Consider the following 21,523-nt stretch of genomic DNA (forward strand, 5'->3'; position numbering starts at 1 on the left):
TGAGTCTATAAAGTAGTTAAATATGGAGGCAGTTTCCTCATGTTTTGTCAGGATGAGGGTTAGGGGAGGCTTGCGTACCTGGGTGTAGTATTTGATTTAGAGTGCCAGAACTTTTTAGGGTTGGATTTAAAGGTAGAAGATGGATTATTATAGACGTTTTTCTTATCTTTATTTATGTGATTTTTGGCAAGATTTCTAAGTTTTTTATATTTTTGGTTGATGTTTAGTTTGTCCAAATTTTCCATGCTCTCTTTTTTTTTAGTAGTGCATGTGTGTTTACAGTCAGTGATGGGGCTTTGCTAGACTTTATGCGGACTTTTCTAAGGGGTGCCACAGAATTTAAAATACTAAGGAAAGTGAAGTTAAAGTGGACAGCTTCATCCAAAGGGAATAGTTTTTAAGGGATTCCAGTTCACTTTTGATAGTAAAGATTTGAGAGTTTCAGGATTAAAGTTTGTTAGTTGGTGTTTGATAAACCTTTGTGGTTTAGCTTGATGGGATGTGTATCTTAGAATTTTTACTGGACCGTGATCACTTAGGGAATTTGGTAGCATTTCAGGGTTATGGTATTTGGAAGGGTGAGAGGCAAGAATTCAGTAAAGGCGAGATGAAGCTGTATGGAAGTTATTGAAGTAAGTGGGATCAGAGATGAGTTGAGTAAAGCCGTAGAGATTAAGGTTTTGTTAGAAGTTTTGAGAGGGGAGAGAGAGACCGTTAATGTTGACATCCCCAAGAATGATAGTTTCATTTGGGATGTGTTGGAAGATATGAGCAAGCATATTATTATCACCTGGTTGAATGTAAATTGCTGCAATGGTGATAGTGGAATGGCTATTAATATTTAGGTTTACAGATAAAATTTCGGCTGGGGAAAAGGCTTGGGATGTAAAAGTAGAGTTCGAAATGGTAAGGTGGTTAGAGTGTAGGATAGCAACACCTCCACCTTTCCTTTTTGGTTGCTCTAGACAGTGTATCCTATAGCCAGAGGGCAAAATCTCCATATCTTGGTTTTGAGATTTCAACCAGGTTTCAGTCAGAGCAAGGATATCAGGAGTATGGGGGGGGGGGGGATCCAAGCATGTAGTTCACTTACTGTGTTCAGAGTACTCCTAGTGTTTATTAAATAGAAGGAAAGATGTATATTTGGGAGATTATTGATTTTTGGGGTTTGGAGGGGTAGCAGTGGAGTGTGTGTTGGACCATGTTTGGGATGGATGTCTCCAGCTAAGAGAGTGTTTTTGTGGAGGTAGATGAGTTTGAACATATTAGCAGTGGGGGTGTAGTATTTGGTTTTGTGTTTGGTAGGGGTGAGTTGGGTGTTAGGTAAGTGTATTTTTGGTAAGGGAGTATTTAATGAGAAGATAGATGGAAAAATGGTGAAGGTTTGATTATTTATATGGTTACAGCAATTTGGGTTTGTAGGGGAGATATGTTTGGGGTGTAAGTGGATGTTAAGTGATGTGAGTATGAGGAGGAGGAATAGGAGAGGTAGTAATAGGATGGATGTAGTTAGAAATGATAGATTTTACTCTTGGAGGAGTACATATTGTAGGGTGTTTTTAGTTAATAAAATGCACAGGAGTACAGTTTTTTGGTCTTTTAGATAGTGGATAATAGTGTATACCAGCTAGTGCCACTGGGAGGGGGTGATGTTAGAATATTATTTTGTAGCAGCAAGTGGGTTGAGGTATAGCCTATTATGGAGTGAAAGACAGGAGGGGGAGGGTGTATGTTGTGGGAGGTGCAAAGTAGTTAGCCATAAAGGAAATGATATGGAGGGTGGGAGAGCAGCGAAGTGAGCCCGAGCAAAGCAAGGGTGAACGGAGCAGGTTGAGTCAAGCCCAGAGTCCAGCACAATCACTAAAAACTCTAACAAAATAAGGCCATGTACTGTTCATAGTAAGAATAAGAGGTTTTGTTGTGTAGTACTATCAGGTAAGAAATAACTTAAAACGGGCTGGGTAAAAAATATCTTAACACAGGCTGAGTCCAGCATGTAATAGACATAAGTTTGTTGAAACCAACAGGCAGTCTATTAAGAAATGGGGGGAATTCCTTTCTGCTAAGCTACTTAAAAGCATACCAACTTGCTAGAGAGTACAGTAGATAATGCCTTAAATAAGTATATTGTAAACTGTAAAAACTAAGCCAACATACTTTACAAGTAAGGAGACACTGCAGGGTAAGAGAACAGAGCTGTGTGATGAGCGAGTTTAGTTGCAACTGTTACAGTACGCTGTCAGTATGGAGATGAAAAAGACAAACTTGGCTGATAGAGAGCAAGCTGAGGGAACGCAGTTAAGGAGTCAGCAGCAAGGAAGATTATGCTGAATAAGGTAGTGTAAAAATTGTTTATGGATGCACTTTTCCATAATTTTAGTCAGAGGGGAAGGATAGCTATTGGTCTATAGTTTGACAGCTCAATGGAGCTGCCTCTTTCATGGAGTGGTATGACGTGATATTTTCCAGAGAGAGGGGATAGAGGCTTCAGTTATGGTTCTGTTTATCAAAAGAGAGACCGGGAATGCTACAACATCAGCAGCTTTTTGCTGGTAGTCTGCCAGGAGGAGGTTACCTGAAAGGGTGGTTGGTTTGAATTTTTTAATTGGGGCTCTAATGAGTGAAGTCAGAACATTTTGGAAGCTGAAGGAGAGCATGTCACTGGGTTTAGGGGGTTCAGCGTTAGGACAAGTGGGTTTAAGTTTGCTAGCAAGGGCCTGGATAGTATCTGTAAAGAAACTGTTGAAGGTGTTGGCAATGGACTCTGGCAATTATTTGGGTTGTGGCTGGGGGGGTTGGAGTTGTGGATTGCCCTGGGTGGAGGAGTTTAATACCTGCCTTGAACATCTGTGGCTTGTTGTGGTGTTTCTGCTGTAGATGGCAGAAATTTTTTTTTGTCTAGTAATGTGGACTTTGTCAATAAATAGGCCACTCAGGTTGCTAGTTAAGTCTACCAAAGCTAAATTTGAAGTAAAAGTATCCTCCCAGGCTAAGGACGATCCAAAGGCATTCTTCAGTTATGTCCACAACCTCAAGGGCAATGCACAATTTTATTTTATTTTATTTTATTTTACATTTGTTGACCGGGCTAGTCTAACTGGATATATGTCCATTTTCAGTAGAGGCCCGAGGAGAAAAGCTCCGAGACAATAACAAGGACAGAAACAAAGAAACATTTATACAAAATAGTACAAGTAGTAATTTTTTAGTTTTTTTAACAGCCAAAAAGAAAAAGTTCTAGTTCAGTTTCAGTAAGCAAAAAAATATACAGAAAGTCATAATGGGGAGATACAAAAAAAGAGAGCAAGAAGTATTTAAACTTGCCATATAAAGAAGGTAGAGGAGTTTCAGTAAAAGAAATCAAGTTTGAGAGTTAGAGTTAGAAAGAGGAGAAAATAAGTATCAGTCAGGCTGAGAGCAGGGGCAAAGCCATTTGGTTTTCATGAAGTTTTTCAGCTGATTCTTGAAAAGGTTGGTGGAAGTAAGGGATGTGATCTCAGTTGGAAGTTTGTTCCAGGAATTGCCAACTGCATTTGAGAATAGGCAGTCTCCAGCTTTGTTAAAGGATTTGGTAGTGGCTACTTGTAGTTTTTTAGCTGATCTTAGGGTAGGAAGGTTTTTATAAGGATTTACTAGGTTACATAGTATGGGAGTGTTTGAAGGATGATGTAAAATCTTGTGAATAAAAATAAGTTGCTGGTAAACTAGTTGGTTTTGTACTTCCAGCCATCCGAGATGTCTAAGGTTAAGGCAGTGGTGAGTACGGAAGGGGTACCAGTGGCAAATTTAGCTATGTTGTTGTAGGTGGTTGCTAGCTTATTTAGATTAGTTCTGGATAGGTTGGTATATATAGGTGAGGCATAGAGTAGGGTGGAAATAAGGTGGGTTTGGGAAATAGAGATCTTTGCTGATTCTGTAAGGAATGGTCTGATTCTGTAGAGGAATCCAAGTTTTCTATTTACTGATTTAATAGTAGCGTTAATATGTGAGTCGAAGGTAAGATGGTTATCTATTAATACACCGAGGAGTTTGGTGGTGGTTTCAGGTGCTATTTCTGTGCCATTTTTGATTTTACTGTGAGATTGATAGAGGGGATTTCTGTGTGGGAGTAAATAGAAGTAATTTAGTTTTTAGGGTTCAGGAGGAGACAACGTTGATGGAACCAGTTTTCCACTAAAGTAAAGACAGTTTGTGTGTTAGCCTGTAATTCAGCAGGGGATGATGCGGCACATACCAGAGTTGAATCGTCAGCATATTGTATGCATGTAGTTTGTGGAAGGGAAGTTTTTAGATCATTAATGAAAATTGTGAAAAGGAGAGGTCCAAGAATAGATCCTTGAGGGACTCCAAGGGTGATAGGGAGCTGAGAAGATAGATTGTTTTCCCAGAGGACTGCTTGTTTCCTGTTTTCAAGGTAGGATTGGAACCATTTTACTAGTTGCTGATCAAGGGAAAGTGATTCAAGTATATTTAATAGTATTTGGTGGTTAACCATATCAAAGGCCTTTGAGAGATCTATAAAAAGAGCAGAAGATAGTAGGTTAGTATTCTTGTTTTTATTAATGCTATCTGTAAAGGATAGAAGAGCTGTTGTGGTACTGTGGTGAGGCCTGAAACCATGTTGGCAGTCAACTAGAAGGTTGTTTTGTAGGAGATACTGAAGTAATTGCCGATGGATGCATCGCTCCATAATCTTTGCAATGGGGGAGAGAAGGGCTATTGGTGAAAGTTAGATAATTCATTTGAGGTACCTCCCTTATGCAGAGGGATGATATGGGAGATTTTCCAGATAGATGGGACATAAGATTCAGAGATGGTTCTGTTTATTAGGATAGAAATAGGGTAGGCAAGTGCACCAGCTGCGACTTGCAGGAATTCAGCTGGTAGCAGGTCAGCTGATGGTGTACATGGTTTTAGTTTAAGAAGCAAGGAGTGTATCAAAGATGTTGGTACAGGTTGAAGGTTAAAAGGCTGGGGTAATTTGGTTGGTGAGGGAAATGTAGTGGTGGAGGAAGGTGGTAAGGTGGTTGCTAGTGCTTGGACTGTTTCAGAGAAATAATTATTAAAGGTGTTGGCTATGTGGCTGGGGAGGTTTGGGTTAGGTTTGAGGGGTAGGTGTTTTGGACTGTCCTGGGTGGAGTAATTTGTTGATACCTGACCAAAACTTTTGGATTATTTTGTTGGTTTTGTTGGAATTTGAGGTAGAAGGTTTTTGTCAAGGATTATGGATTTTTTTGTGGAATTACGAATTTGTCTAAAGTTTAGGTGATCTATTGGGTTTCTAGTTTTTCTCCATTTCGACCAGAATTTGTTCCTTAGTTGTATGTTTAGCCTTGTGTCCTTAGATAGCCAGGGGGCTGGTTTATTTTTTGTTCTGACAGTACAGGTGGGAGCATGTTGCTCAAGGATCTGCAAGAATGTTTCGTTAAAGTGTGAAATGGCTTTGTCAAGAGGTAGGTATTTTAGGGGTGACCAGTTGCAAGCTTTAAGCTCAGCTTGAAAATTACTTGGGTTGAATTTTTTTTTGTTTCTGGTCGTTCTAAAAGCTATTGGATTATGAATGTTAGTCTTTTGCCTAGTATATGCAATAACAATAATATGCTGAACTAATAATTGTAAATGGCACCACTTATAGTAAGCCGGAGGACATAGCAAATCTACTGGTCACTAAATTATACTCAGTTTTAACCCATTCTCACCCACCGATACCACACAAGAAATACCCCCAACCATTACTCCCCCAATTATCACTAGGGACAGGTTCTTAAAGCACTCTTAGGACAAAAATATTTTTCACATTTGTTTCCTGGGGAAGTCCGACTGGGCATGTTTATCCATTTTCAGCAGAGGCCTGGGGAGAAAAGCTCCAAATAACATAACAGTATTTTAAATAATAGTGGAAACTATCAGAGAAATGATGGTAATAAATCACATAGTAACACATCACAGTTAGTAATAAAGCTAACAGGATCACTTAGTAACACATTTTGGCAGTTACGCTTAGTAACAAGAAATCATTCAGTGGACTAGTGTCTCAGAGATGCAATAGCTTAATATACAATGGAATAGTGTCTCAGCTATGCCTGTTTGGTACTGTAAATGGTTATGCTTCATGTTTTTATACTTATCATACAGGATCAGTAAGCAAATAGATATTGAAAGTGGAGAGTAGGGGGAGAGTGGGTGAGGATGGGAGTAAGTAAAGGTATTCAGTAAGCATAGAGAGATATAGTGAAAGTGCACTGATCACAGTTGAAAGGTCAGGTTGATGTAAATAATGTATATAGTTATTTAAAATGTTACATATATTATGGAGTTGTTATAAGATTATTTAAAAATAAAAACTATTTGAGTAAAAAAAAAGATATAGTAAAAGTGGAGAATATGAAGAGAGAGGGTGAGGAGGGGGAAAAGGGTTCAGCCTGGTGAGGAGCAGGAGCAGAACCGGTTGTCATTTAGGTGGGACGTTAGCAGTGTTTTGAAGTGTGTTGGGTTTGCTGTGTTTAGTATGTTCTGGGGGTGGAGTTCCATGACTTAGTTACATGGTTAGATTTAAGTGAGTCTCCAAAGCTGTTGCTGGATTTTGTAATTTTGAGTAGTAGTTTTCTTGAGGATAGTAGAGTCCTGCTATTGAAGTGGGTTTGTACTAGGTCCTGTAGGGATGATGATTGTCAGGTAGGTAAACTATGGAATGGGCTATGGTAAGTTGGTTTAGGGTTAGTAGGTTAGGCAGCTCCAGCCATTTGAGTTTTTCAGAGCAAGACAATGATGGGTTCTGCAGGCCAGTTTAGCAGCAAATCTGGTTATCTTATGGTAGCATGATTAAAGTTTGCTTAGGTCTGATTTTTTTGAGGTTAGTAAATATAGGGGAGGCTTACATTAAAGTGGATAGTAGATGGGTCCTGGCAATAGCTTGTCTTGAAGAGTTTGCTAAGAAAGGTTTTATTTTGTAAAGGGAACCTAATTAAATGTGTGCCTTTTTGATGGCATGAGATGTGTGTCAAATTTTAACTCATCTAGAATGATGGCTTACTAGCTTGGTTTCTGAGGTGGGTTTAATTAGAGTGTGATTGGATGAGGTGATTGTAAAGTCATGGCTGGGGGAGTTTTTTTTTGTGGCATTGGTTAGGGAACAGCATTAGTCTGGTTTTGTTGGCATTAAGGATGAGCTGGTATTTTTCTAAGAAAGACTCTGCAGTAAAAGATTTTTGAATATTGTCTTGTAGTTGTTTTAGGGGTAAGTGTGTTGCAGACGACAGTGGAGTCATCTGCATATTATATGACGGAAGCAAGGTTAGTAGCTTTGTGTAGGTTATTGGTCAGACTTGTGAAGAGAAAAGGCCCAAGAATTGAGCCTTGTGAAACACAGACTGTAATGAGAAGTGGAGAAGGAGAGGTCATCTTGCCATTTGGCTGATAAGGTCAGATAGGTAATTTTGGAACCAAATGAGAGTGTTTTTAATTGTCAAGTGATGCAGGCTCATGTAGGAGTTGTTCATGGGACATTGTGTCAAATGCCTTTGACATGTTGAGAAATATTGAAGCAACTAGTTGGCAATTGTTTTTTAGCTGGTTGACATTTATTGGTAAATTTGAGTAGTGCTGCGGTGGTACAATGGCCTGGTCGAAATCTGTGCTCTGCGTGGGAAACAAAATGATTAGATAGTAGGTGTTGCATCAGTTGAGAGTGGACACACTTTTCTAAAATTTTAGAAAGAGTGGCTAGTATAGATATTGCCCTATCATTAAATAGTTCTAACGAGGAGCCTCCTTTGTGGAGTGGAATTACTTAGGAGGTTTTCCAGATTTTAGGTACATACTGTCCGATGATGGACTTATTGATCAGTATTGAAACTAGGTAGCAGATGACAGCTGCTAATCTGAGGTAATCGTTCAGCAGTTTGTCAGCGGCAGGTTTTGTGGCTTTAGCTGGCTTGGCAATTTCTTTATTGTACTTGTCTGAACGAGTTTTAGAGAGAATGAGGTAGGCAAGTCGATGAGTTAAAGTGGGATGCTATGCTTTCTTCTGTTTCTGATATTCAGGGATAAGGTCAGGGCATACCTCTCAACTGTACCAAATTCCTCGGTATTTCCCAGTTTGGGGCTCAAAATAAGGTGTCATGAATTCCTGATTGGCCCTTTTAAATCTCGATTTTGTTTTCATTTTTTATGCTCCTGCTTAAGTCATCATCACGCCGGCAGCGTATCCTGTGTGTGTAGGCTGTTTGTAAACAAATGGGTTTGCTAAGTCACAAGTGTAATATCGTGCTATTAACTTAAAGTTCAGTTTCTCTTGTGCCCTGTTGGTATGTGTTGGTGCTGAAAAGGATGTGTCTCAGTCCTTTTATCCGAATGGGATCTCATCACTATCCTTACTAAAAATAGTCATTTTCAATTCCCGGAAACTGTCTCACACGGGATAAACTACATTTACCTTTTTTGACAGAAATGATTTTAAGGCAATCAAAAACTCTGAGAAGTATTTTTAATGTTGTTTCTTGACTGTGTATATAGTTGGGAGGTTTGTTGAAACTTAAAGTTGCTGTTCTATTAAAATTACTTTTTCAGAATTAAAATTAAAGGTTAATAGCAAAATTATACTGCCATGTAGTATTTCCAGAGACCAAGCAGATAACAGTTAATTTTACTTTTGAGTTTTGTCCTGTTGGTACATGCTGGTAGGTATTAAGGACTTGTATTTTGACAAGTTTGTCCCGGGCTTCTCATCAAATACACACACACGTGCATGTTGGGACATGCAGTCTCTTTGGCAGCTGTTTAAATTTTTTGACTATTTGCTTTCTGTCATTCTGAGATGGAACAGTACTCTGCAGGAGTGAATGTTGCATTTCTGACCTGGTGTGTAAAACAGTAAGCAATCAGATTCCACGTGGGTCGGTTCACATCTTTGGGGGGAAAAAATTGAAGGAGATCAAAAGGGAGAGGAGGATGGGAACTTTTTGACCCATTTGGGAACAGCCAACCTCTTGAGAATGTAGGTAACTCTCATATCTGAACTTATTTTGCCCAGTTTTTGTAGTTAACAGCTTGTTACATGTTTAAAGACTCCATCCCCTTTCTGTAGTGCCTTCTTGATGTTCTTCATCTCACATTGCTGCACTCATAACCTGTGGGTAGTCCGCTGTCCTCGGTCGGCCCGAATACCAAAGTATTAGGCTGGCGTCTGTCATGGGCGCTCAGATCTGACGTCAGTGCGTCCTGGTATTAAAGCGCATGACTGACGTCATATCCTCAGTCTTTTTTGCCACATGGTCCGAAGCAGAAGCAGCGTTTGCGAGTGCCGTTCGGCGTTCTGAAATTTTCGTATTTCGAATTTCAGACCGAAACCAAGTTGGGCTAAGTACCCCGTTGGGGAATATTTTTGTTTTTTCTTGCCTCAGTTAATTCCGGATGTCAGAAAAAGTGAATAATTGTATTTCTTGTGGGAAACAAATACCGCATAGGGATTACCACTCTCTCTGTATTCCTTGTTTGGGGCCTGAGCACGACGTAGTCGGGTGTCGCTTTTGTGCTAGGTTTAATAAGCGCACCATTAAACGTAGGTTAGATTGCGCTAGGCTTGTCTTTGGGAAGCGGTGTAATTACAATATGCCGTCGGATCCTCTGACGCCCGCTTCTGCTAAGAAGTGCAAGGATAAGTCGTTAAGGTCCAAGCAGGATGAGTCGTCCATTCCGGACGCCGGTTCTTTAGAAACTACGCTGGAATCTGTAGATCCAGCCGAGGTTTCAGCTGTGTCTCAGGGGGAGACGTTAATTTTGCAAGATGTGGCCTCACAGGAGTCAGGTCAGGCTGAGGGGGCCTCTCAGGTTGCTGTACTCCCTTCTTTGCCTAAGGTGGTTAGGCCTTCTCCTTCAGTCTCTAAGGTACCTTCTAAGGGCAGGCCTGGTTTGCCCTCCTCGGGTGTCAGTCCTAGTTCTGCAGGCTCTGTGCCTAAAAAACACATGCTTAAAATGGCAGAAGATTTAATTTCCTTAATCAGGGTTTCTATGCCCCCTCCAGATAAGAGGCCTAGGGTGGAGCCAGAAGTGGAATGTTTGGAACAGGCTTCAGACTTCTCAGAGTCTTCGGCTGAAGACACTCAGGATTTTCCTCCTTATTCAGATTTGGACGCAGAGGATTCCAGTCCTTCTGCTTCTCCTCCAGAGGATTTTTCCTTCTCAGAAACCTTGCATTCTATGAGGGAGCATTTTAAATGGGAAGGTCAGGATTTCTCGGATTCCCGAAAGAGGCTTAGGGAATTTTTGTTTTTACCTCAACATCGGCCCTTAGCTATACCTCCTGTTTTGGATGTTGTTCAGGATGTTTTCTCTGAGGCTTCCCTTAATCCAGACTCTTTGCCTCCTGCGCCAGTTAAACCTGATAGGTATTACAGAGTGCCTGAGGCTCATAAATATCTGTATAAGAGCCCAAGGGCTGACCCAGAAACTATTAGTCAGGGACCTAAGGGTGTCAGGGCTTCTGTCTTAAAGAATCCAGTTCCTATGGATAAAGAATCTAGAGCTTTGGATAGGTGGGGTAAAAAAGTGTACACCTCTTCCACTCTAGCAATGAGGGCTTTGAATTAAGTACCAGAATTTTCTCCTTACTCAATTAAAATCTAAGGTAGATGCTTTGGCAGAGGGCATAGAGTGTAAGGAATTACAGGAGTTGGTTCATGCCTCTGATCAGGTGGGTAAGCATTCCTTGCAGTGTGGTTTCGATGCTTTACAGGCTTCTTCCAGGGTGGCTGCCACTGGATCAGTTATTCGCAGGCACGCCTGGCTTAAGGATCAGAGTTTGTCAGAGCATGTTAAAGCTAGAATTTTGGATGCTCCTTTACAGTCTGAAGTTTTGTTTGGTCCTCCTGTGGAGTCTGTCTTAAAGAAAATGGAAGACAAGGCTAAGTCTATGCAGACTGTTAAAGATTTTTTGCAGGTGCAGCCCCCTAAGTTTAGCAGAAATTGGCCTACTAAGGGATGGGCTTACCCTTCTTCTGATTTACAGTCTAGGGGCAGATCTAGGCATGGTAGGGGCAGAGCTCAGGGTTCTTTCAGGCCTAGAACGTGGAGTTTCCCCTGCACCATCTACAAGTGAGGGCAGGGGCCAGTCCTTTCGTAAACAGGCCCAATGACCTGCATCTTCAGCTGCTAGATCCCTCCTGTCTGGCAGCTCCTTTGGGAGGAAAGTTAGCACTTTTCAAGCAAAACTGGCTTTTAGTCATCCAGGACAAATGGGTATTGGACATTATAAACTGAGGCTACAAGTTTTATTTCCACACATTGCCTCCTTTCAAAGGCATGCCAGATGTTCCTCCTCAGCAAAGAGTAGAGGCTCACAAACAGATTTCTTTACTTCTTCAAATGGGGGCTATACAGCAGGTCCCTATGTCAGAAGTGGGCCTAGGATTTTATTCTCGCCTGTTTCTTGTACCAAAGAAAGGAAACACTTGGAGACCAATTTTGGATTTATCTATCCTCAACACATACCTGGACATTCCAAAATTCAAAATATTGACGTTGCAACAACTTCTGCCTCTGTTGGGCAAAGACCACTGGATGGTAACTCTGGATCTCAAAGAGGCTTATCTTCATGTTCCTATCAGACCCAGTTGCAGGAGATTCCTGCGTTTTCGGGCTGGGACTTTACATTATCAGTTCTCTGCATTGCCCTTTGGCTTATCTACTGCGCCCAGGGTGTTCACAAAGGTTCTGGCCCCGGTGATAGCCTTCTTAAGGTTAAGAGGAATACAAATTTATCCTTATTTGGACGATTGCCTGATTCTTGCTCAAGACGAAAACAAGCTTCTTCACCATCTACAGTATGTTATGGCAGTGTTAAGGTGCCTAGGGTATTCTGTGAACGAAACAAAGCCCAGTCTAGTACCCTCTCAGGAAATGTGCTTTCTGGGTGTGACACTGAATACAGCTTCCCAGATGGCTTTTTTGACCCCGGACAAGCAAAGGAACCTTACACTTTACTTCCAGCAATTGTCTCTACGGTCCAGGCTGACTGCAAGGACAGTCCTTCAAGCCTTGGGGTTCATGGCATCTTGTATTCTGGGGCTTCCCAATGCCAAACTGCATATGAGGAAGCTACAATGGTATCTCAAAAATGTATGGACACAACACTGCCACGATCTGGACACTGTCATTCAAATAATACCTTGCATTCAAAAGGAATTTTTGTGGTGGGCTCAGGAATGTCACCTAAACAAGGGACTCTGTGACCCGACCAGAGGCGAGTCAGATCTTAACGACAGATGCCTCGGACAAGGCTTGGGGAGCACACCTCAATGGAAAGTGGGTTCAAGACATGTGGCCTGCCAGACTTCAACATTTACATATCAACTTGAAGGAGATGTTAGCAGTCCAATTTGCATTGATGGCTTTCAAGGATTTACTTCACCCAGGACAAGTGTTGATTCAAACAGACAACACAACTGTCATGTGGTACATCAACAAGCAAGGGGGAACCCATTCGTACCCTCTTTGCAGACAAGCTATGATTCTGTGGGAGACTGCTCTCAGTATGCACCTCACTCTTCAGGCAAGGTTTCTGCCAGGAGCACAGAACTCCTTAGCAGATGTTTTGAGCAGACAGATGGTGGATCCCCACGAGTGGAAGTTGGATCCTCATGTATTTCGACAGTTGACAGTGATATGGGGGACTCCAGACATAGATCTGTTCACTTCTCCACTAAATTTCCAGTTGCCAAAGTTTTGCACGAAGATGTTTCATCCCACAGCTTGGAAAGTGGATGCTCTATCGTTCAGTTGCAGCAATCTTCACGTCTATGCCTTTCCTCCTCTGCCTCTCCTTCCCAAGGTGCTCTTGAAGGTCAGACAAGACAAGCCCTCCATGATTCTAATAGCTCCAGATTGGCCTCGACAGCACTGGTACCCTCTGCTGAGGAGTTTAGTACGGGAGCCTCCTTGGCCTTTGCCTTCAATTCCACACCTTTTGTCCCAGGCGGGCAATCATTTCCTCAATGTCAGGATTCAGTCCCTGCATCTAACAGCCTGGCATATTCTCTTCTAGAACCTGGAGGGTCGAAGCTTCCTCAACAAGTTTTGAATGTTATTTTGGAGGCCAGAAGGCCTAGTACAAGAAAAGTTTATGCTGATAAATGGAGGAGATTTTTTATTTGGAGCACAGCAAGGAGTTTTGATGTTTCCAGGCCTAATTTGAGTGTTTCTCTTCAATATCTTACAGAATTATTAGACAAAGGTTTGTCTTTCTCCTCTGTAAAAGTTCATGCTGCAGCCATTTCTGCTCACTATGACTGACCCACCATTATTCTCTCATCCTTTGTTTAAACAATTCCTTAGAGGGGCAAAGAACATAAGACCCCCACGTAGAGCTCCTACTCCTTCCTGGGATCTCAATTTTGTGTTGGAAAAACTTACTTTACCTCCTTTTGAACCTGCAGCTACGTCTGAGTTAAAGTTTTTGTCTTGGAAGACTGCTTTTTTGTTGGCCATTACGTCTGCTAGAAGGGTATCTGAATTGCAGGCTCTCATGGCAGTTGAGCCCTTCCTGATTTTTCATAAGGATAGGGTATCCCTTCGTACTAACCCTTCTTTTATGCCTAAAGTGGTTTCAAATGTGGCCCTGAACCAATCTATTCATTTGCCTACTTTTTATGCTGATCCCCAAAATAAAGGGGAGAAAATTTTGCACACTTTGGATATTCACAGGCAGTTGCGTTATTATTTGAGCAGGACTAAAAGGTTCAGACAGTCTCAACAGTTATTTGTTTCTTTTGCTTTGGGCTCTCAGGGGAAACCTGTTTCAAAACAAACTATTTCTAAGTGGATTGGTCATTGTATTGCCTTTTGTTATTCTCATCATGGTAAGGAGATTCCGGCTGGAATCAGACCTCATTCCACTAGGGCTACTGCCACTTCTACTGCTTTTTTGAGGGGGGTAGCTACCAAAGATATTTTGGAAGCAGCTACTTGGAGTTCAGTGCACACTTTTTCTAAACATTACCATCTCCCTCTTTATTCCAAATCTAGGGCTGGGTTTGCCACTGCAGTCTTGCAGGGCTTATTAGCAGCTCCCAATGCTTTATGATTTGGCCAACCTCCCTTTACTTTTGCTTTGGGATTCTACCCACAGGTTATGACTGCAGCAATGTGAGATGAAGAACATAGTACAGTTTTGTACCTGCCATAAATGTAGATGTTCAAGATCCACATTGCTGCAGTCCAATTTACCCTCCCTCCTTCCCCTCTGTAGTTTGGAGTGGTTGTTTGTTTAGGTTGTAGATATTGTTTGTACATGGGTTTTGGAGGTTTTTTCTATTTTAGGCTGTGGCCTTTCTTTTTGGGCCTTCTGACATCTGGGGCAAGAAAAGACTGAGGATATGACGTCGGTCATGCGCTTTAATACCAGGACGCACTGACGTCAGATCTGAGTGCCCATGACCGACGCCAGCCTAATACTTTGGTATTCGGGCCGACCGAGGACAGCGGGCTACCCACAGGTTATGACTGCAGCAATGTGGATCTTCGAACATCTACATTTATGGTAGGTACAAAACTCTACTTTATCGACAGTAACCGTCATAATCCAGTTTGAATCACCTAGCTGTGGTTTGCAGAACTTAGTTGGGTGTACACTTGTAGAAATTGCTTCTTTATGTTATAGTAGATGGAGACATGAAATGCAGATTAGCAAAATACTAAGTTTAGTGTTCAGTATTCTGCGTCTTCCACATGGTGCTGTTACAGGTGGGGTATAGGGAGCAAGGTAGCAGCTTTTCTGATGCTGCACCACTTGAGTCTATGCTGCAGAGATTGTGATCATCTTTACATCTTTTATTAAGGTGGCTGTCTGTCCATTAGATGGCGGTTGTGGTGCGGTACCTTCTACTATATCAACAATAGAAAGCAGGATTTTCCTTATGTTTGTGTATTGGATATGTCTATATGTGTGTGGTGTGTGCGCATGTTGCGGAGGAAGCAGAGGGACATCTATAACTTTATAGAGTCTTCCATACAGAGCTGTGCCTGTATCACCTTGCTGATATTACCTGGCTGATTGTTGTTCATCTGTTACACTTCCATCTTTAGTATTTAAATTCCTAAATGGAGACATATGAGAGAAGTACTAAGCGAGTGAAACGTGGCAGGGTCTGAGTTGATCCATTTTACTGTATGTAACTATGCTGCAGTTCATTGTGTTGAGGCACTTTTATCTGTTTTATCTACAAAGGTCAACTTCTTTTGCAGTGTTCTCACCAGAGAGTGTCTGGTGTATACTTAAAGCTCCGGTGATTTACATACCGATCCTAGTCCGTTCCAGCCATCAGCATTCCATCAGGACCTTCTGCCATTGTGGCAGTTAGCTAGAAAATGTTTGTTGAAATGTACAAGTTTTCTGGATTCTTCCCTTTTTGTTGGTTTTGGATTTTTTTTCCAGTTTTACTATTTATTAACAAGACAATGTCCTTCTAATGTATGTATTCAGAGAGGCATTAATTTGTGTGGGAAGTTGGAAACCAGGATCCAAAAAATCTGTAACCCTGACCAGGAGGAGCATGTGTATTTGTAGAAACAAAAGAAGTTAACAAGGCAAGAGTAAAAAATATTAGCAGCTTTATGCAAACAGCACTATAAATAGCTGTGCAATAATACTAGGAGGAAGCAGCAGGGAGTTTTAAGAGTGTGAACTATCTGTCTGGCAGTGAAAGCAAATAATTAAAGTTATGAAAATAAGTTATAGCTTGAGTACTTGGGTGTAAATGTTTCAAATGAAAGCCAGTTAGCCATACAGATGTTTCTGGGTTGGGCCTAGAAAACGAAGTTCTCTCTCTAGCAGTCTGTTCATAAAGGCGAGAGTAAATGCTGTGCATGTGTGCACTCTCTCTTGCACATGCTCACACACACACAGCTCGGAGTTTGATTGCAGCATTTTTTGAAGGAGGAAGACAGGAAACCATGGGAAAAACTTTTAAACTCCACATAGAATAGAGAAAATCTGACTGCAACAGTGATGGTTTGGTGCTTTGCCCCCAGGCAGCACAAACTCTAGCTACGCCATTGATCAGTAGGCCATGGAGAATGATTTTTGGAGGTCCTAGGAAACTAATCTTTTGCTAAGATTAGAATATTGCCTACCATTAAATGCCGTACTTTTACCACAAAACCCACATACTGCAAGTCACCAAAACCCAAATCCTAAGGTTCATCATCTTCACCCTCTCCAGTGAACATCATTGCTACACATTTCAAAAAAAATGGTTACCATTTACTACAGTGTCTGGGGCCATATTTTGGTTGTTTAGTTTGTGTTTGAAAGTTGGTATCCCACAATTCCATTGGAGTGGATGGGGGTGACATAATTATGCATGCAAATTGTATGTTAATCAGCATACAGATTTGTACCTATTTTTCATGGGCATTTGTCCAGATTGTTGTTGATTCCAGTTTGAGAGGTTTGGGATAGGGGCATGGCCTGGATGGATAAGCTGATTGATAGAAGCCCAGAATTTTTGTGGGTTGTTTTGATGCTTGGACTGAATGTTTGTATAGTACAGTTTATCAGCTCTGATTTGCTCTTTGCAGACATTTCTTTGGTGGTGGTAGTTGTCTAGTGAAGGTTTTGATTTGTTGGTTATATGTCGATACCAGAGTTTCTCTGTTTTATTAACTGCTGGGTTTCTTGCCATGGGCAGTTAGTTTTTGTTCTTGTGTGTTATGGAAGCAGGTGTGTTTAGAACATCACAAAATGTCATTGAAATAATCGACTGCTTTATCTGGTGGGAGGCATCTTAATTGGGACCAGTTACAGCTCAGTATTTGTTTAAAGGTGTCTATGGAGAAGTTTTTTTGTATTACATATTTGTTTTTACAATTTTGGTTTTGTGGGTGAGCTACAGTCACTTAGGTTGTCTGGTAGACAGCCTGAAAGGTGGATTAGGGAGGGTTTATTAGTCGGGGTCCAGTTGAGAATGGATTTTTTCTGGTTTTGTCAATTCTAGTGGTGGGTGAATCATTGTTGAAATCATGTAGGTTGATATGGTTTGAGTGGTTCTCTGGTAAGTGACCATCGGTATTGAAATCACCTGGTAAGTGACCATCGGTATTGAAATCACCAGCTAGTATAGTTTCTTGGCTAAATGTGGCTGAGGCCCATGAGAGAAGGTGTTCTGTTGTGGATTTCATACTGCAGTTTTCAAACTGCATCAAAGGGACCTCATAATATCACACGATGCCTCCTTAATAGTATGAAGCGTGATCTATTAGACCCACTCAAATCACTATTCAGCCACACTCTCCAAACAAGCTTCATGCTTAACAAATGAAGGACTGTTATCCCCCTGTACAAGGGTGAGTCACCCATGCATATGGGAAGCTATTGAACCATAAGCCTTACTAGTTTCATCTGCAAAGCCACGGAAAGAATAAAAATGGATCTGATAAATGATGACATAGGAAGCCTTCAGGCACTGGACCCAACCGAGTTTGGTTTTGGCAAGAACAGGTGATGCCTATTTAACCTGATGGACTTTTCAAAAGGGTCACCAAAGCAACAGACAAGGCCAAGAGAGTGCATGCTACCTATCTTAACTTGGCCAAGTCATTCAACACGATACCTGTTCAGCCTTTCTAGACAAGCTCAATAAATTAGACATAAACACTTGTCACCCGCTGTATAGCTGGCTGGTTCAGTTACATGACCAAGGAAGTTAGGATAGGGGATTCCACCTCCACAAAGACCGCCACTAGCAGAGTCCTCGGGGGGCTGTGGTAGTTCCTTTCCTTTCTGACAATTACTTCTCAGAAGTCAAGACCGATGTCAAGGGCCACTGGCTGAACAAGTTAGCAGACAATTGCAAACTAGAAGCAGTCATAGATTCCCTTCAAGAAACTAATATCCTCCAAAAGGGCTAATACAAACTTACAGGGTCAAAGATTTCTGGGTAATATTGTAATATTGATGTAACTGTCTGTTGCTATCTGTATTGTACCTTATGTAATATTTTCTGCATGTAATATATTCTTTGGTTGCAATTGTCCCTGCTCTGGTAGCTGTGATCATGTTTGAAAAGGGACTTCATATCAGCCCATTTACCAGGTTAACAAAGCATATATACATACATGAATAAATAAGAGTACAACCCACAATTAATATTCATAAGTCATGCATTAGTGATCCTTATAATGAGCATAGTGTAGCTATGTGAACATGCGGCACTCGTTTCTAATAATGGCAAAACTTACACAAGACAGGTTTTTAGCCTGTATTGCTCCAGTCCTGCACATTATGGGTCTGACTGTATTCATGTTATGAGCTCCGTACCAAATACAGGCTTAAGAGGTTTTCTGCACTTCATTATGCTAGGAAACGTTAACCCATACTACAATTGCATGCTTTATTACCCACCTTAACCTTTGGTTGAAGGTACAGTATAGCATTTGGTAAAACTGTATAACTGTGTGTTTTAGATAGATAGGTAGGTTTACAGATTCAAGGCTCCTTAACCTTCTTCAGGAGGATTATTTGGCATACTTTCTCAGCGTCTTCCTGGATACTAAAGAACATATTAAGGTGCACAGGTCGCTCTCTTTTGTAGTCCATAAGCCATAGTATGAGGCTGTCCACATGCCCATATAAATGTTGATTTGCAGGAAAAGATCTGGCTGGGGTACTGGCATCTGTCTTAGGCATACAGCAATAACCCTGTTACCCCTCTACAGTTCAAACCTCTGATGATACTGTAAGTTTATTCATACAATCCCACTTTCCTCAGTAAGAAAAAAAGATAAATTGTATTGATTTGAGGTGTTGATTTGATTTGAGGTCACACACAATTCAAACTACAGAAAACATTAATGAAAGATAATTGCCTTAGAAACAGTTTTATTAAAATGCAAGCTTTGGTAAGCATCTTTCAGATATAAGTTGGTGCAAGTGCATATTTTCTTAGATAAATTAATATATAATCAACTTTCTCAAATGAGAAGCTAAAAAATTTAAATAGAAATACACTAACGTCAAAAAATTGTGCAACAGTATATTTAATGAATCAGTAAATTAAAATTTATCTGAATATTTCTTTTCCAGGCTATAATTATTGTAATTTCCCAGCCAGATACTAATATGACCTGATCATTTTTACAAGTAGTTGTACTTTAAAAAAAAAAAAAAAAAAGCATGCTGTCAGTAAACATTGATAAATAGACAAAAGCCTTCATACATAGCAGCTTGATTTCAGACTATTTAAGAAAGTTATGGGACATAAGAGCAAATAAGTGCATGTTGTTACTAGCTTTAACAAATTATCAGATCAGCGCTCATCTTCCTGTAAAGTAGTATTTACAAATAGAGATATCTTCAGACAAGAAGCAGCTTTGAGAGTCCTGCTTAATTTTTAACCACCTTTCTTTTGTGTGATATTAAAAGGATCTTTCCACCACTGTATTCTTTCGGAGAACATGGTACTTCAAAAAGGACACTGCTATTTTTTTCTGTAAGCCATGAGTTTTTAGATTGGTGAGGTTTTTCACAGAGGTTTTTTAATTTGGTTCCCCAACTGCGGGAAGGGGATTTATCTCCAGGAGTTGGTTTGGAAGGTACTATTTGCTTGGATAACAGCAAATACATATGCAAGTACATCTGCAGTAGTATTTTTGTCAGTAATGTAAAATATTATGAAGCTCAGGATACCACTGTTATCAAAAAGCTAAAAGAGGGAGGTCTGATAATGGCATCTTACTATATGCCCACCAGAAAAGTCATATTTAACAATCAAGGTTAATAGTTCACACAGGTATTCAAGACTTACATGGACCAGAATTGTATCTGGATTAGACAAAGCATTTGATTTAACAAAATGTTTTCTAATAGTGAATAAAATTAATCAAGTTAAAATTTGCTTTTTGCAGGAATGGATTTTAATTCATATACGTGCCATTGTTTAAGACTTTACTACAAAACGAAGATCCAAGCCACTGACTTAATAAGGCTTGCTTTCACGGTGTACAGAAGGCAACACATTGCTAGATTTGAGATGTATAAAATATATGGGTGTAGTAATGGGCAAAAAAGTTCTGCAATGTGAGACTGGCAGTATGAAATCAGACCAACTGAAACCGACATTAATGTAGTACGACGATATGAGACTGGCAGTATGAAATCAGACCAACTGAAACCGACATTAATGTAGTACGAGGATATGAGACTGGCAGTATGAAATCAGACCAACTGAAACCGACATTAATGTAGTACGACGATATGAGACTGGCAGTATGAAATCAGACCAACTGAAACCGACATTAATGTAGTATGAGGTGATTGAAAGAGCAATAATGAGGAAGTTAGTTGCATTTTACAGTGTGGGTCACTTTCTTAGAGAACTGCATTATTAAACTCCATTTAAGTTTATACTGAAAAATAGTCGACGCCTATATAGTAAATGGAAAATAGTTTACTTCGGTTAATAAACTTGAAGAGCCCATTCACTAGTTTACTGGGAAACAAAATATCACATTGAACACCTTAAGTACGTTTTGCATATATTTGAAAGGTTTGCACATATTTAAAACATCCCTCCATCTCTGCACCAAACAATATTTATGAAATACATTAGAAGAAAAACACAAGGTTTAAAATAAAATGTAGGCAGGGATTCAGGTTTTTGTACTCTGGCTGTGCTTACCTGTATCCCATTGTGGGACCAGGTCCCTCCACTTCATTTACAAAACATTGCAACTTCAAGGCTGTGCTGTCTTGGGAATAAGAAAATACTTAATTTAAATGGAAAAACATGCATTTTCTCTACCACTGTGTAAATCTGAGAAAACTTGCCCAGATTTGGATATATTGCAGGGTGCATTTGATCTCGTTTGTAGAGAACATCTTATAAAAATATTCCTTTTTTCTTGCAGTTTTGTTTTATTTCAGTTTAGTTTGGAAAAATAATACTTTAGCTACTACATATATCATATGGGGGCCTAGACCACGTTAGATGAAATATTCTGTAAAATAAGGGAATTAATTTGGTGGGGAAGCTTTAAGCCTGAAGTCACAAACTTGAATTGCATGAACTTAACCACCTATATAATCATTTATCTTTTTTTTTTACCTGAATCAGAATCTCTAGTTTATAACTTCATAAGTAGGACTGTCACGTTTACATCCTGCTTGCCTTTGGAAAGCTTAACTGGCACGACCCCAGGAGATTAAATACTAACTACTGATTCTAAGAGGGTGCTTATTGTATAATCTTGAAAGATATTGTTTCAGATTTTCCGATGATGTGATAGTGTTATGTACCAGCAGCCCTTTACCAAGTGCTACCTATTCAAAAAAATACCACAAGATGTACCGAGCAAGATCAACCCTTAAGAAACCCATTCTTTTCTAGATCTAAAAGTCGTCATTCTTACTTTATGGGATGAACTCAATTTGCAGAAGTTATGCATTGGATAGTACTTTACACAGTTTCTCCAGATTTTATGAATTGACTATTTAATGGGTATTTTTTTACTTGTATACTGAGGTGGTGGTACT

The 21,523-nt window shown here is 40.3% G+C and overlaps 1 protein-coding gene across 1 annotated transcript in view; it reads left to right on the forward strand.

Moving 5' to 3' along the window:
• The window catches only part of SLC24A4 (solute carrier family 24 member 4), a 1,237,943-nt gene that overhangs the window by 1,187,093 nt on the left and 29,327 nt on the right, over nucleotides 1–21,523 (forward strand). The gene's annotated exons all lie outside the window — the stretch shown is intronic.

This window comes from Protopterus annectens, chromosome 6.part0 (assembly GCF_019279795.1).
Source record: "Protopterus annectens isolate FY-2018-M chromosome 6.part0, PAN1.0, whole genome shotgun sequence".
NCBI classification, from domain to species: Eukaryota; Metazoa; Chordata; order Ceratodontiformes; family Protopteridae; genus Protopterus; species Protopterus annectens.